General features: G+C 52.4%; 1 long non-coding RNA gene across 3 annotated transcripts; it reads right to left on the reverse strand.

Annotated features, from left to right (window-relative positions):
• Window positions 1-211: 211 nt before the first annotated feature.
• LOC144313897 (uncharacterized) lies at window positions 212-10,625 on the reverse strand. Of its 3 annotated transcripts, none has more exons than XR_013379548.1 (3): window positions 10,552-10,625; window positions 9,543-9,832; window positions 212-469 (listed from the first exon to the last, which is right to left on the reverse strand). It is a non-coding gene; the product is annotated as an uncharacterized LOC144313897 (long non-coding RNA). The 3 variants fall into 3 exon arrangements; XR_013379547.1 differs by lacking the exon at window positions 10,552-10,625 and adding an exon at window positions 10,035-10,249; XR_013379546.1 differs by lacking the exon at window positions 10,552-10,625 and having other exon boundaries at window positions 9,543-9,988.
• Between the last annotated feature and the right edge of the window lie 2,650 nt (window positions 10,626-13,275).

Genomic DNA, 13,275 nt, shown 5'->3' on the forward strand with positions numbered 1-13,275 from the left:
AGATTTTATTTATTCACAAGAGACAGAGAGAGAGAGAGGCAAAGACACAGGCAGAGGGAGAGGCAGGCTCCATGCAGGGAGCCCGATGTGGGACTCCATCCTGGGTCTGCAGGGATCTGGCCCTGGACTGAAGGTGGCGCTAAACCGCTGAGCCACCAGGGCTGCCCAGTCCCTTGCTTCTTTAAAAAAAAAGTATAAAATTACATTCGAGGAACATAGCAAATATATGCTTTAGTCCCATATAGGAGACAACTGGAAATAGAAGGGTAGTGACAGGAGAACGAAGGGGTGAAGCCCAGTGGAAGGCGAGGGAACAGAGAGGGCCGGCGAGCAGCTGGTGGGGACACTGGGCCACGCTGGTCGGGATCGCCAAGTTCGTCAGCTGCCCTGGTGGGTCATCTACGGGGAGGCAGCCGGAGCTCTCTAGGGATGGGGCTTTCCACTCAGAACAGGCTGATGGTCGGTGCAGCTGTGGAGGAAGACGGCACTGGTCAGAGCCATGCCACCTGTCCGGCTGCCATCAAACCCCAGTCCCCACATCTGTTTCTTCCCACTCGGCTCTTCCACCAACCAGCAGACCTGGGAGCTGCGGAGGGTCAGACCTTGCCCACGGAGAACTCCGTATGGCCCTACAGCAGGCAGCATAGCGGCAAAGACTCAATAAAGCCAAATGTCATCTCTGATAACAAGGAAACCGTGACCCAAGACGGGGGCCTTTGGTTCTTTTTATTTATTTATTTTATTTATTCATAAGAGACACAGAGAGGCAGAGACCCAGGCAGAGGGAGAAGCAGGCTTCCCGCGGGGAGCCCGATGTGGGATTCGATCCCAGGACCCCGGGATCACGCCCTGAGCCGAAGGCAGATGCTCAACCGCTGAGCCACCAAGGTGTCCCTGGTTCTTATTTTGAGCACATTTATTCAGAAACAAATAGTACAGGTTCCTAGGTGAGCAGCCTACAACCATGTATTCCTTCTCATTCTAGAAACATTTCCTTGATCTCCTTGATTGCGTATGATGGTCAGGACATTCTGCGGGACTCTGTCCAGGTCATGGAATAAAACCCAGAGTAAGGCAGCCAGCTGACTGCAAACACAGGGCTCTGCTTGGGGCTGCCAAGAATACTCGGGGATGAGTGGCCACGTCCCGCTTGGAAGTACAACGGAGTCCAAAGGGTGGATGGTCAAAAAACAGGACTGCGTCTACTCAAGCCTAAACAACAAAATATGATTTCCAAGCTAGGCTGTTGATCTCTTGATCTCTACCGAATGCGAGACTAAGCAGGAAGAGGCAGAGGAGGTGAGAGGAAGGCACCCTGGGGACTTGGAAGGGTTTTAGAAGTTTGTAACCTGGGGCGGTTTTCCTCCTCCCCATCCTAGGTGTGCCTCTGGAGCTACTGTGCGTCACCAGAAAGGCCAGTATGAGCTGACAATGGGGGAGAGTAAGAGAGATTTTAAAAAGTTTCTAGAGCTATTGGGCAAAAGTCAGATGAGAAGCAACAGGATGTTGGAAATCTGGCCCAGCACAGCTGAGTTACCATCGCAGTAACTCAGGGGGCAGGGGCACCCGGGGGCTCAGCGGTGGAGCACCTGCCTTCGGTCCAGGCCGTGACCCCGGGGTCCTGGGATCGAGTCCTGCATCGGTCCCCCTGCAGAGAGCCTGCTTCTCCCTCTGCCTGGGTCTCTGCTTCTCTGTCTCTCATGAATAAATAAATAAAATATTTAAAAGAGAGAGAGAGAGAGAGGAAGGAGGGACCAGGTGAGGAGGACACAGCGTCTGCCCACAGGAACAGAGCTCTTGCCTCGAGCCCAGGCCCTCGGACTTTTCAGCTTCCAGAGCCACATGGTGAGACCCCGGGGTGCATGCTGCGTGTGTTGCAGACGCCCCCGTCTGCGGTGTCCTGTCAGAGCCACCCGAGCTGAGACGCTGCCCTGCAGCAGGTGGTTCTGGAAGGAGCTGATTCTTGCTGGATATCTGTGGCTCTGGGCCTCGAATGTGCATCTCGCTGTAATGGGCACCCCCTCCCCCGCAGACACCCTGGTTAACACGGGAGGGGACTCCTGGACTGGAAGGTGCATCTCACTATAATGCCCCCCCACCCACTGCGGACCCTGTGCCCCTCTCTGCGCCCCTCTCGGAATTTCCTGATGAGCTTGTGATGCCTCCTAAGCCCGAGGACGGCCACCAGGTCCCACCCTCCCTCCGGTCGTCCTGCACCTGGCTGGGCTCAGGGAGCCAGCTGTGCCGTCGGGGCTGTGTGTCCCCGCCGGGGCGCCAGGGCACTGGGAGCGAGGCGGTCCAGCTGTGAGCCTGGCCCCGAGCGAGGAGCTGGGTGTCTGGGCCGCTCCCCGCTCTCCTGTGCAGGCGGCCGTGAGCCCTGAGCAGCAGGATGGCAGCCGCTCCAATGCGGCGGTTCTGGGGGCCCCGCTAGGGCAACACAGGGGGCTGCCTCACAGCAGCACTGGGAATCTGGGGTGTGGATTTTAGTTGCAAGCCTGGGGGGGACAGCTGGAGGAGTCCCCGCCCTGGGCTTGTCCACTGGACAGGGAGTAGGCCGTCCATGAGGATCTCCGGAACCTGCTGGACGTAAATAGCCTTCCGGCCCACAGGTTGGTCCACACCAGCTTGGCTGCCGCAGGTACCTTTGGCTTTCTGACCTTCGAGCCGTTAGTGTCCAGGATGTCCTGGCCTATGACCCGCCTGCAGAGCCTTGTCCGCGAGCCACAGTCAGCAGAAACCAGAGACAGGGCAGGGTTGCTTGGGCAGCAGGGACCACGCTGGGTGGCCAATGATGGGCCACCCCCAGAGGACCACAGAGTAGGCCATCTCATGATTTTTCTGGAACCTTTAACCTCTTAGAAATTATTTATTCTCAAAATTCCAGTATAGTGAACGCGCAGTGCTGTATTAGTTCCGGGTGTATAACACATTGAGTCAACAATCCTGCACGTAACTCAGTGCTCTTCACGGTCCGTGTATTGGTACCGCCCTTGGCCTATTTGCCCCGTCCCCCGACCCGCCTCCCCTCTGGTGACCAGCAGTGAGTTTTCTGTAGTTAAGAGTCTGATTTTTTTTTTTTACTTTTTTCTTTGTTTTCTTTCCTAAATTCCGTATCAGAGTAAAATCATACAGTTTTTGTCTTTGGCTTATTTCACTTAGCATAACACCCCCTAGATCCATCCATGTTGCTGCTAATGGAAAGATCTTGTTCTTTTTCATGGCTGAGTAATATTCCGTGGTGTATAGGTACCACATCTTTATTTATTTTTTTTTTTAGGTACTGCATCTTAATGCATTTATTTACTGGTGGGCATTTGGGCTGCTTCCCTAATTTGGCCATTTTAAATATTGCCCCAGTAAACAGGGGTGCATGTATCTTTTAAAATTAGTATTTTTGTTTTCTTTGGGTCAATACTCAGTAGTGGAATTACTGGATCATACAGTAATTCTACTTTTAACTTTTTGAATTAATTTTGTCTTCCACAGTGGCTGCACCAGTTTGCATTCCCACCAACCCAAGGGTTCCTTTTTCTCTGCATCTTTACCAACAGTTGTTGCTTCTTTCTTTCTTTCTTTCTTTCTTTCTTTCTTTCTTTCTTTCTTTCTTTCTTTCTCTTTCTTTTCTTTTTCTTTCTCTTTCTTTCTTTCTTTCTTTCTTTCTTTCTTTCTTTCTTTCTCTTTCTTTTCTTTTTCTTTCTCTTTCTTTCTTTCTTTCTTTCTTTCTTTCTTTCTTTCTTTCTTTCTTTCTTTCTTTTTTCTTCTTTCTTTCCTTTTCTTTTTTTTTAATTCTGATCATTCTGGTAGGTGTGAGGTGATATTTCACTATAGTTGTGATGTGCATGCATTTCCCTGATGATGAGTGATGTGGAGCATCTTTTCACATGTCTGTTGGCCATCTGTGTGTCTTCTCTGGAGAAATGTTTGTTCGTGTCTTCTGCCCATTTTTAAATTGGATTATTTGTTTTTTTTGATGTTGAGTTGTGTAAGTTCTTTATATATTTTGGGTATTAACTCCTTATCAGATGTGTCATTTGCAAATATCTTCTCCCATTTGGTAAGTTGTCTTTTGGTTTTGTTGATGGTTTTCTTCGCTGTGCAGAAGCTTTTTATTCTGGTATAATCCTAATAGTTTAATTTTGCTTTTGTTTTGTTTTGTGAATTTTGTTTGCCATAGAAGACATACCTCAAAAAACTCTTTTGTGGCTAATGTCAAAGAAATGACTGCCTGTGTTCTCTTCTATGAATTTTATGGTTTCAGGCCTCACATTTAGGTCCTTAATCCATTTTATTTTTGTGCACAGTGTAAGAAAGTGGTCCAGTTTCATTTTTTGGCATGTGGCTGTCCAGTTTTCCCAACGCCTTTGTTGAGGACATTTACTTATTTCTGGACTCTCTATTCTATTGATGTGTCTATGTCTATTTTTGTGCCAGACCATACTGTTTCCATGACTATAGCTTAGTCATATATCTTGAAATCCGGGTTTGTGATGTCTCCAGGTTTATTCTTTTCCAGGACTCCTTTGGCTATTCAGGACCTTTTCTGGTTCCATACACATTTTTGCATTATTTGCTCTAGTTCTGTGAAAAATGCTGCTGGTATTTTGATGGGGATGGCATTTTTTAAAAGATTTATTTATTTATGATAGACATAGAGAGAGAGAGAGGCAGAGACACAGGAGGAGGGAGAAGCAGGCTCCATGCTGGGAGCCCGATGCGGGACTCGATCCCGGGACTCCAGGATTGCGCCCTGGGCCAAAGGCAGGCGCCAAACTCCTGAGCCACCCAGGGATCCCCGGGGATGGCATTAAATATGCAGATTGCTTTGAGTAGTAGGGACATTTTAACGATACTCGTTCTCCCAAACCATGAGCATAGAGTATCTTTCCATTTGTATCTTTTTTGATTTCTTTGATCATTGTTTTATAGTTTTCAGGGTACAGGTCTTTTACTTTCTTGATTTGCTCCTGGGCATTTTATTATTTTTGGTACAATTGTCAATGTGATTGTTTTCTTAATTTCTCTTTCTGCTGCTTCATTAGTAGCGCACAGAAATGCAACACATTTTGGTATATTGATTTTTGTCTCTTTAAGCTCTCATTTCTTGAGCCCGTACTATGTGTCCTAAAAGCTCTATCAGCAGAGACAAGGTTCTGAGAGGGTAAACCGTTTTCCCGAGATTATGTTCTAGGGAAGAGATGGCATGTGGAGACGGACCCGGATGTATATGGCTTCTAGTCTCTTCTTACTGCTTTGTCACTTATGGAGACGCCTTGGGTGTCCCACAGTCCATCTGCCTGTCTCTGAGTTTTCTTCTCTAAAGGCTAAACGTCTCCCTGCCCCTCACCTCTGTGTCCAAGGACTTCACCTTTCTGGTCCGACCACGTTCCCTCGGTTGTGTCCTTTGTCTCAGAGAACAAATGAACCAGTCAATTTGTTGCCAATGAATGAGAATGGGCTACTCATGTTCCTCATCTCTGGAAATAGCATTTTACCTTAATAAGAGCTTTCTGGAGGCATGAGGCCATCAGGCCCATGCACATCATGCCCGCTGTGAGCCCTACACACTTTTGCTCTCATGGTCTCCCCCTCCATGAAGAGAAATCTAAAAAACCACTTTTTAACCACTGTATTGGTACAAAGGTGAATTTAATCCAGGCAGGATTCATTATTATATATTCATATTTCCTTCTCATTTCTAAAGATCTTAAATTAAATGTATTGTGGGCCCTGAGGCACTGTCCCCACTGTGCCTAGAGACAAGGTGGCCCTGAACGTCTTCACCCTTGATAATGAGCAGGAATTTAATCACTGGGATGGGTGGCTGAGGAGCTGCTCTGGGGGAGGTGGCAGTTCTGGGGTTCAGTAAGTGCTGAGGACAGAATCAAAGGGGAGGTCCTGGAGATCTAACGTCACCAATATGCTCCTGTAAGCTTGGGGTCCTACACATGACCTCAGCTTTCATAAATGAGCCAAGGGTTCACCCCAAAATACTGGTCAGCCACTGGTAGGGCACACGTTTATCTCTTGAGGCTCATCCTCGTCCACTAGCTTCACTGGCCAGTGCCCCACGGGGTGAAGGGTTGCTGGATGGTGACAGCCAAGTGGCACTTGCAGCCTGGGTCCCCAGCCTGGCGTCTTAGCATTTGGCCACATGGGGGCACCAATGAGCTGGCCTGCTGCCCCCTTTGCCCAGGCAGAGTGGTGCCCGGGGAATCCGAGTCTCAGGGAGTCTGTCTGGCCCCAGAGGCCTTGGGGGGGTTTGCCCAGCTGCCCGAGGCCTGGCCCACAGCAGGGCCCTCCCCCTGTCACCCTCAGTAACCTCCAGGACTCTGGAGACACTGAAGGCGACTCAGTTCCAGGAAAACACTGATAGAGAGGTAGAGTGGATGGCCACCTCCCCTGTCACTGTTGGGGTCTGGGGAAGGGATGTCACCTCCCTGGCTCCTCGGGCTCCTTCCTGAAACCCTCAGAGTGGACTAGAAGGATCCGAGGCCACTTCTGCTCTCAGATTGTGATTCTGCCGGAAGCACAGCAGGGCCGGAGCGGCTGCTTCGCACACCACAGGGAGCCAGCGAGTGGGTTTCCTGTTGCTACTTGGCCGTTATCTTAGAAGGGCGACCTTAGGCAAGTCACTTTTCCTCTGTGCTTCTCACTCGCCTCCTCTGTAAGAGAGAGGCCTTTCAGTGGTGTGTCCTGGAGCCCACGCGGCCTTGGCCTTCTCCTGCCTCCTGCCCAGAGGGTGGCTAAGACAGGGCTGGCTGGTGCGGCTCAGAGGAACGGGGCTGGCTGGATGCAGGCCATGTGAGGCTGGAAACTAGAACCTTCCACCTTCCTGCTGCCCGGGTTTGGGGGTCCAGAGCCAAGCCCTGGTGACAAATTCCACGGTCCCATCCGACGACCCATCTTCCAGCAAGAGCTCTCTCTTAGCTTTGCTCGGAGCCCATCCCGATGAGTAAGACCGGGCATGGCTTTCTAACTGAAGTGCCCCTGCTGCGCTGGCAACTCTCTTGTGTCCTAACATCCCCGTGTCTCCGGCACCTCCCTCCCCGCTGCTGCAATGAGTGGTGCAGAAGAATCAGCCGGGGTGCTCGTTAAGAATCCCGAGTCCCAGGCCCTGCTGCTGAGCCTGACGTCACAGGGCCGAAGGGGGGGCACCCGGAAACCACCCAGCTCCTCACCCCTGGCTGGAGGGGATAACACCACAGAAATGTAGGAAGAGCAATTTTCATCTGCGGGGGCATTTTTCTTCTACCCTTTCTTTCTTTTTTTTTGTTTTGTTTTGTTTTTGTTTTTAAATTGTGTCTCAGCGCCTTGGAATCCTGGCAAGGAGGATGTAAAAATGGCCTTTTCCAGAGCCAGCCTTTGCTGTCTCCTGTTTAGTCTGGGGCCGGGTTGGGGCCTGGGGTGCTGGTGGCGACCCCGCGCCACCCCATCGGATGGGGAGGCCTGCGTCCTGCCTGTCAGCTACCTCCGGCCGGGGATGCTCCAGAACACAGGCCTGAGTACGCGCGGGGAGGGACACCCTGGCCCGTGCATCGACCCGCTCACCTGGCCGAGCCCACACCGCTCTCGGGGCACTGGGATGCTGCACCCCTCTGGCCCGCCGCCCCCACCCCTGCAGGTGCACCTGCTCGCCTGACGCCGGGACCCGCACCAGCCCTAACAACATCACAGAACAAAGGGGGGAAAGGTAAAAAAACATACCTCGGCCTCAAAGCCCAGAATGGGGTTCACTCTTGCAGCACTCTTGCAGCAGTGCTGCACGGGCCGGGGTCCCGCAGGGCCAGGGTGAGAGGGGACCCCACCGGGATGCACGCCTTGGAGGGACGGTTCCCAGGGGGATGATGAGCCGGGGGTCCGCGGGGCTGCCTCCCCAGGTGCGGGAGCTGTGGCACCCCTGCCCAGCCCAGCCCCTCAGCCTTCCCTCCTTCTGACCCGAGCACCCCTGCTGTCGCCCACCTTTCCAGGAGGCAGAGCGGCTGGCTCGCACGCACATGGGGCTGAGTGGTCCTGGTGGGAGAAGGGAGCTGGGCCACCAGCCGACCACAGGCTCGGAGCCCTGGGCAGTGGGACCCAGACGCTGCAGGCCCCTTCTTCCGCCGGAGCTGGAGCCTAACAGACGGGGCCCTGGCTGCGTGCCGCAGGACCTTTGCACGGAAGAGCGGGAAGGGTTCATTCACTCACGCATTCAGCGTTTGAGCATTTCAGGAGCACCTCCTCTGTTCTAGGCTCTTTCTTACATTGGCAGGTGCAGACAAGGGGCTGGAAAGACACGGGCTCGGTGCTCCAGCGCTGGCATCAGCTCCAAGCTCCACCTCTGGGGCCGCAAGACCCCGAGCCAGCCCGCAGCTGTGGCCTTAGCCAGCCTGCAGCTGTGACCATCCCTGTCAGCTGTGGCCTTGCTCCCGAGGGGAAGCGCGAATGCCTCCCGCAAGCTGCGGAGAAGAGCAGCTGTGCGTGTCTGCCGGAGCCAGCCCAGAGTCCTCTAATTCTGTTCCCTGGCCCCCTGGGAACTCAGCCTGCAGGACACTGCCACCCACGGTTTTTATCTCCCGCCCGCTTTTGAGCACTAGACACTCGGGGAGGCTCAGGCCAGCACCTCGCTGCTCCCTGCCTCTGAGATGAGAAGGGGGACCAGCCTCACTGAGCGTTGCCCCTGGGGCAGCCCTGCCCTGCTGCACCTGAACCTCCCAGGACCCGGTCCTCATTGGGAACATGAGTGTAATTGTCGTTCTTACCCCCATGGTTCCCGTAAGGCTCACTATTAATCAATTTTCATTTTCTTGTCGTCTTAGAATATACCAGGGGTGGGTTCCAGGTCCTTTCTTGCGAAATCCTTAGACTATCTTTATGGGGGAGGTGTTACTATGTCTCCTTGCTTGCTAATGAGGGAACAAGGGCCCAGAGAAATTAAGGATCGAGCACGCAAACTCATGTTACCTGCTGCAGGTAGATTTGGGATTCCAACCTGGATGTTGGACAGCAGAACTCAGACTCTCCATCCCCACCCCCCCAGCCTTACTGACATGTACTTGAAATATAATACCATACACGGCGGTACAACCCAAGAACCCACACTGTGACCATTGCTTCCAGTGCGCAAGAACCTCCGAGCCCCCTGCTTTTAGAGCACCTTGGCTTCACCCTCCAAGCAGAATGCTGAGTCCTGCCCCAGCCTTTGGGTGGTGAGGTGAGGTCACTGTGCTGCTACAGTTGCAGAAGGACTGCTGGCAACTGCCCCGCAGTGGGATGAGGATCTTGCACTGGAGCATGGCAATGGCACACTTGCTACTTTCATAAGTGTTCCTTTTGGCTCCAGCCCTGTCCTGAGATGTCAAGGCTCCTTCTTGCCTTAAGGTCTCAGAGTCACTGGGTCTTCTTATGACATGTATCTGAGGGCCACTCTGGCCCCCATGAGTTGGCTGCACCTTCCGAGGCTCCCTTGACACTCTGCCAGGAATCAGAACCCTTGGTCCTGAGAGCAAAGCCCAATCTCCTTAGCATGGTATTCAAGGTCCTGCCACCTGCCCCGACTTACCTACCTGTCCAGGCTTTCCCTTCCCGGCCATCTGCTGCCATCCTGCCCGGCAAAGCCAGCACTAGGAATCTTCCCTGGCTGTGTCCCCAGCCAGCCCAGCTCTTCAGTGGCAGGGCCTGGCCCTCCACCCGCTTGAGAGCTCGCACTCCCTCTGCCCCAGGAGCCTCCTTCGGGTGGCAACTTGCACTTGAGCATCTTCACGTGCGCGTGGGAAATTGGAAAGCCGACAGCACCAACCGTCTTGCAGGCGAGAGGATCCAACGTGAAAGATGCAAAGGGATTTTCCATCAATCCCTAAGAAAATCGACACAAGAATACAGACTGGAGCCCAGTCCCATGGTGTCCTGGGTGGAGCTGTTTAGGGGGTGGGAGGGCCTCTTTCCCTGTGTCCACACCAGTGCACCGGGAAGGAGCCCACAGACGGCTGACCAAGGGTCCCCAGATCCCAAATGGCCGTACTCCCAGCGGGCAAGCATCTCCTACCAAAAAAACCTACCTTTTCCCCGCCTCCCCAGGATCCTATATCCAGATCGAGTGAGGGAATGCATAAAAATGAAAAAAAAAAAAAAAAGAAACAAGTCCCCCAAATCCCCAGACACCCTTTACTCGAGTTATCTGAAGGATTAAGTAACCGGGGGAGACCACACAATTTTAACCCCTGGCTCATGTGTTCAGACACACACCTGGTCCCGAGGGGAGAAACCCAACCATGAGAAGAGCAGAGGGCAAGCAAATGGAAACTTGGCAAGAGTACGCAGCCTGCTATTTGTGGCGGCAGCCAGACAAGGAAAGCCGAGAGGGTGTGAGCAGACATCGTTGGAAGGAGAAGCCTTTTCCAAGAAATTACAGAGGGATCTCCTTCCAAGGGGCTGCGGGCCTCTGCAGACATGATCTCATTGCACCCTCCTGCCCCGGCCTCCGGGGGTACCTGGGGGTCTCTGCCCAGTTCCAAGTCCAAAGAAAACTCAAACCACCCACTTCCCAAAAGAGGCCTGGATCCAAGATTTGCTCACCCACAGCAGAGGGACCACAGAATTCCCCAGGCCCCTGATATAGCAGAAGTCTCCTCAAGCTTCACGAGTCCTTGAAAACCCTGGAAATCTCTCAGGACAAAAAAAAAAAAAAAGTCTGGGGTGGGGGGGGAAGCAGTTATTTAAAGAAGAGAATTGTCTGATTCTGTGCCAAGGGGGGTAGACCGTCTCAACCTGCTTTGGAGGGAGAAGAGAGAACAGGACCCAGCACATTAGGTGGGGGTTCTCAGCAGAGACAGAGCCACTAGGATGTACAGGGATTTACAGAAAGAGATTATGGGGATCCCTGGGTGGCTCAGAGGTTTAGCACCTGCCTTCGGCCTGGGGCATGATCCTGGAGTCCCTGGATCGAATCCCACATTGGGCTCTTTGCATGGAGCCTGCTTCTCCCTCTGTCTGTGTCTCTGCCTCTCTCTCTCTCTCTCATGAATAAATAAATAAATAAATAAATAAATAAATAAATAAATAAATAAATAAAATCTTTAAAATAAAAAAAAAAAGAGAGAGATTATGAAGAACTGGCTCTTGCCACTATGGAAGCTGAGAAATCCCAGTATCTGCCGGCTGCAAGCCAGAGGCCCAGGAGAGCAGATGGTTCCGTTCCAGTTCAAGTCCAAAGGCCGGAGAAGTAGGGAAGCAACGTCTGAAGGCAGGACTAGGTGGATGTCTCAGCTCAGAGACATTCCTGAGGATGTCTCCCTGAGACATTCTCCCTGAGGACCTTTTGCTCTATTCAGACCCTCAAGGTCGGACGATGCCCCCCGACGCCTCACACTGGGGAGGGCTCCTCTCCTGGGTATCCACTCAGAAGCTAATCTCTTCCAGAGCTGCCCTCACAGACACACCAAAAAAGAACCTTTCCCCAGCTCCCTCAGTCCAGTTGAGTTGGCCCAAAATCCACCATCGCCAGCAGTGTGGAGGGAGATGTGCAGCCCTGTGCTGTGGGTAGAGAACGTTCTGGGGCCGTGAGCGCTTTGCTAGATGCTGGGGGATACAAGGGTGAGCCAGAGCCAGGCCTTCCAGGCGGGGGGGGGGGGGGGGGGGCAGATGCTGCGTCGTGGTGGGGAGCAGACCTGCACCGTGGGGAGTGCTAAACGAGCGTCACATGGTGTGTCAAGGAGAGATGTTTGGTGGTGGGCGCTCCAGCAAGGCCTCGAGGGGCCCTCTGTCAGGGAGCTTGGAAGCCCACCCCATTCCCAACACTTAGCACAGGGCCAGGGGATGGAGGAAATGTTGGGGTTCAGAGCGAACAGTCCAGAAAGAATCTTAGAGACGTCTGCAGTGCTAAAGAGCTGGTTTTATTAAAGCACGAGGACAGGACCACGCGGGCAGAGAGAGCAGCACCGGGGCCACGAGGAGGGGCCCATTAGAGACTTTGAGGTTTGAGGGGGGGTCAGGAGAGCGTAAGTCTCTGAGGGATTTGGAAGCAAGGTTTCCAGCTGCTGTTAGGAAAAGCCATTTATTACCGTCGAGTAAGACCTGAGTCATGAGACCTTCAGATGTGATCAGCGGGCCATGTGCTTGGGAGATAATTGCTAACATATACCTTGGGGGGTAGAGATCCAGGAAGTTCCCAAAGGGATTTTCATAAGTTAAAGAAGACTCACAGGGTCCCGGAGGTCAGGATAATGTTAAATGAGGATTGCCTGTTGTCCTCAGCAAAGGATGGACATCCAGGCAGCTGAGTCCCTACAGGAAGGTCACCCTGCAAGGACACGTGAGTGCGCTGTAAGGAGTAAGGACATTTAATTTTTTTCTTTTGCCTTTGAGTCCCGCATTACTGAGCACTTTCCACGAGGTTCTTGAATTGAATGGTTGACAGTGATGTTCATTGTAAAAAGGTCAGTTGAGATCGAAGCCATCGAAGAAAAGCAATTTATTGCTGTTTGCTGAGTGTAGGAACATAGGGATCAGAGGTAGGCCCCAGGGCCCCGGGGGTTAGGAGCCTGGAAGGACGGCCCAGCCTGGACCTGGCCACCTTGGTGTCGCCTCGGACTCTGCAGGTACTGACTCCAGGATTGAGATAACAATAGATGTGACGGAGGCTTCTGGGAGGAGGAAATGAAGTAATATATATATACACGTGCTTAGCACAGGACTGGCCTGGAGAAATCACTCGAATTAAATCATATGAATTAAAAAAAGATCATGAATTATTCAATGCTGGGTCCGGGAGAGGCTTCAACTCTTGCTTCATCTCCTGGGATACTGCTCATGCCCCTTTCTCTGATGCTTCCTCTTCCTACAACCTGAGTGTAGGTTACAAAGTCTCCTCAGGTCCAGAAGGGATCCTACCTAAGGCTTTTTAGCGAAGACATTCATGTTTTTGAGAGAAGTCAGGCCTATTTAGGTTGCCGACGGGGTTTACACTGGAGCCTGGGTAGACAGACGCGCTGCGTGTGCCTCCCTGAACCGCACTGGGATAAGTGAGCACAGACTTTTAGGGACTCAACTTATCGAAACAGTTGGAAAAATAATAAGGATATTAGGGCTAAAGTCTAAAAAAAATTGTCAGCTTCATTAAGATTCTGCATCTTGGGGCACCTGGGGGGCTCAGTGGTTGAGGCATGACCCTGGGGTCCTGGGATCGAATCCCGCATCGGGCCCCGCATCAGGCTTCCTACAGGGAACCTGCTTCTCCCTCTGCCTGTGTCTCTGCCTCTCTCTCTGTGTTTCTCATGAATAAATAAATAAAATCTGTGAAAA

The sequence above is a fragment of the Canis aureus genome, chromosome 5, assembly GCF_053574225.1.
Source record: "Canis aureus isolate CA01 chromosome 5, VMU_Caureus_v.1.0, whole genome shotgun sequence".
Taxonomy (NCBI): Eukaryota; Metazoa; Chordata; class Mammalia; order Carnivora; family Canidae; genus Canis; species Canis aureus.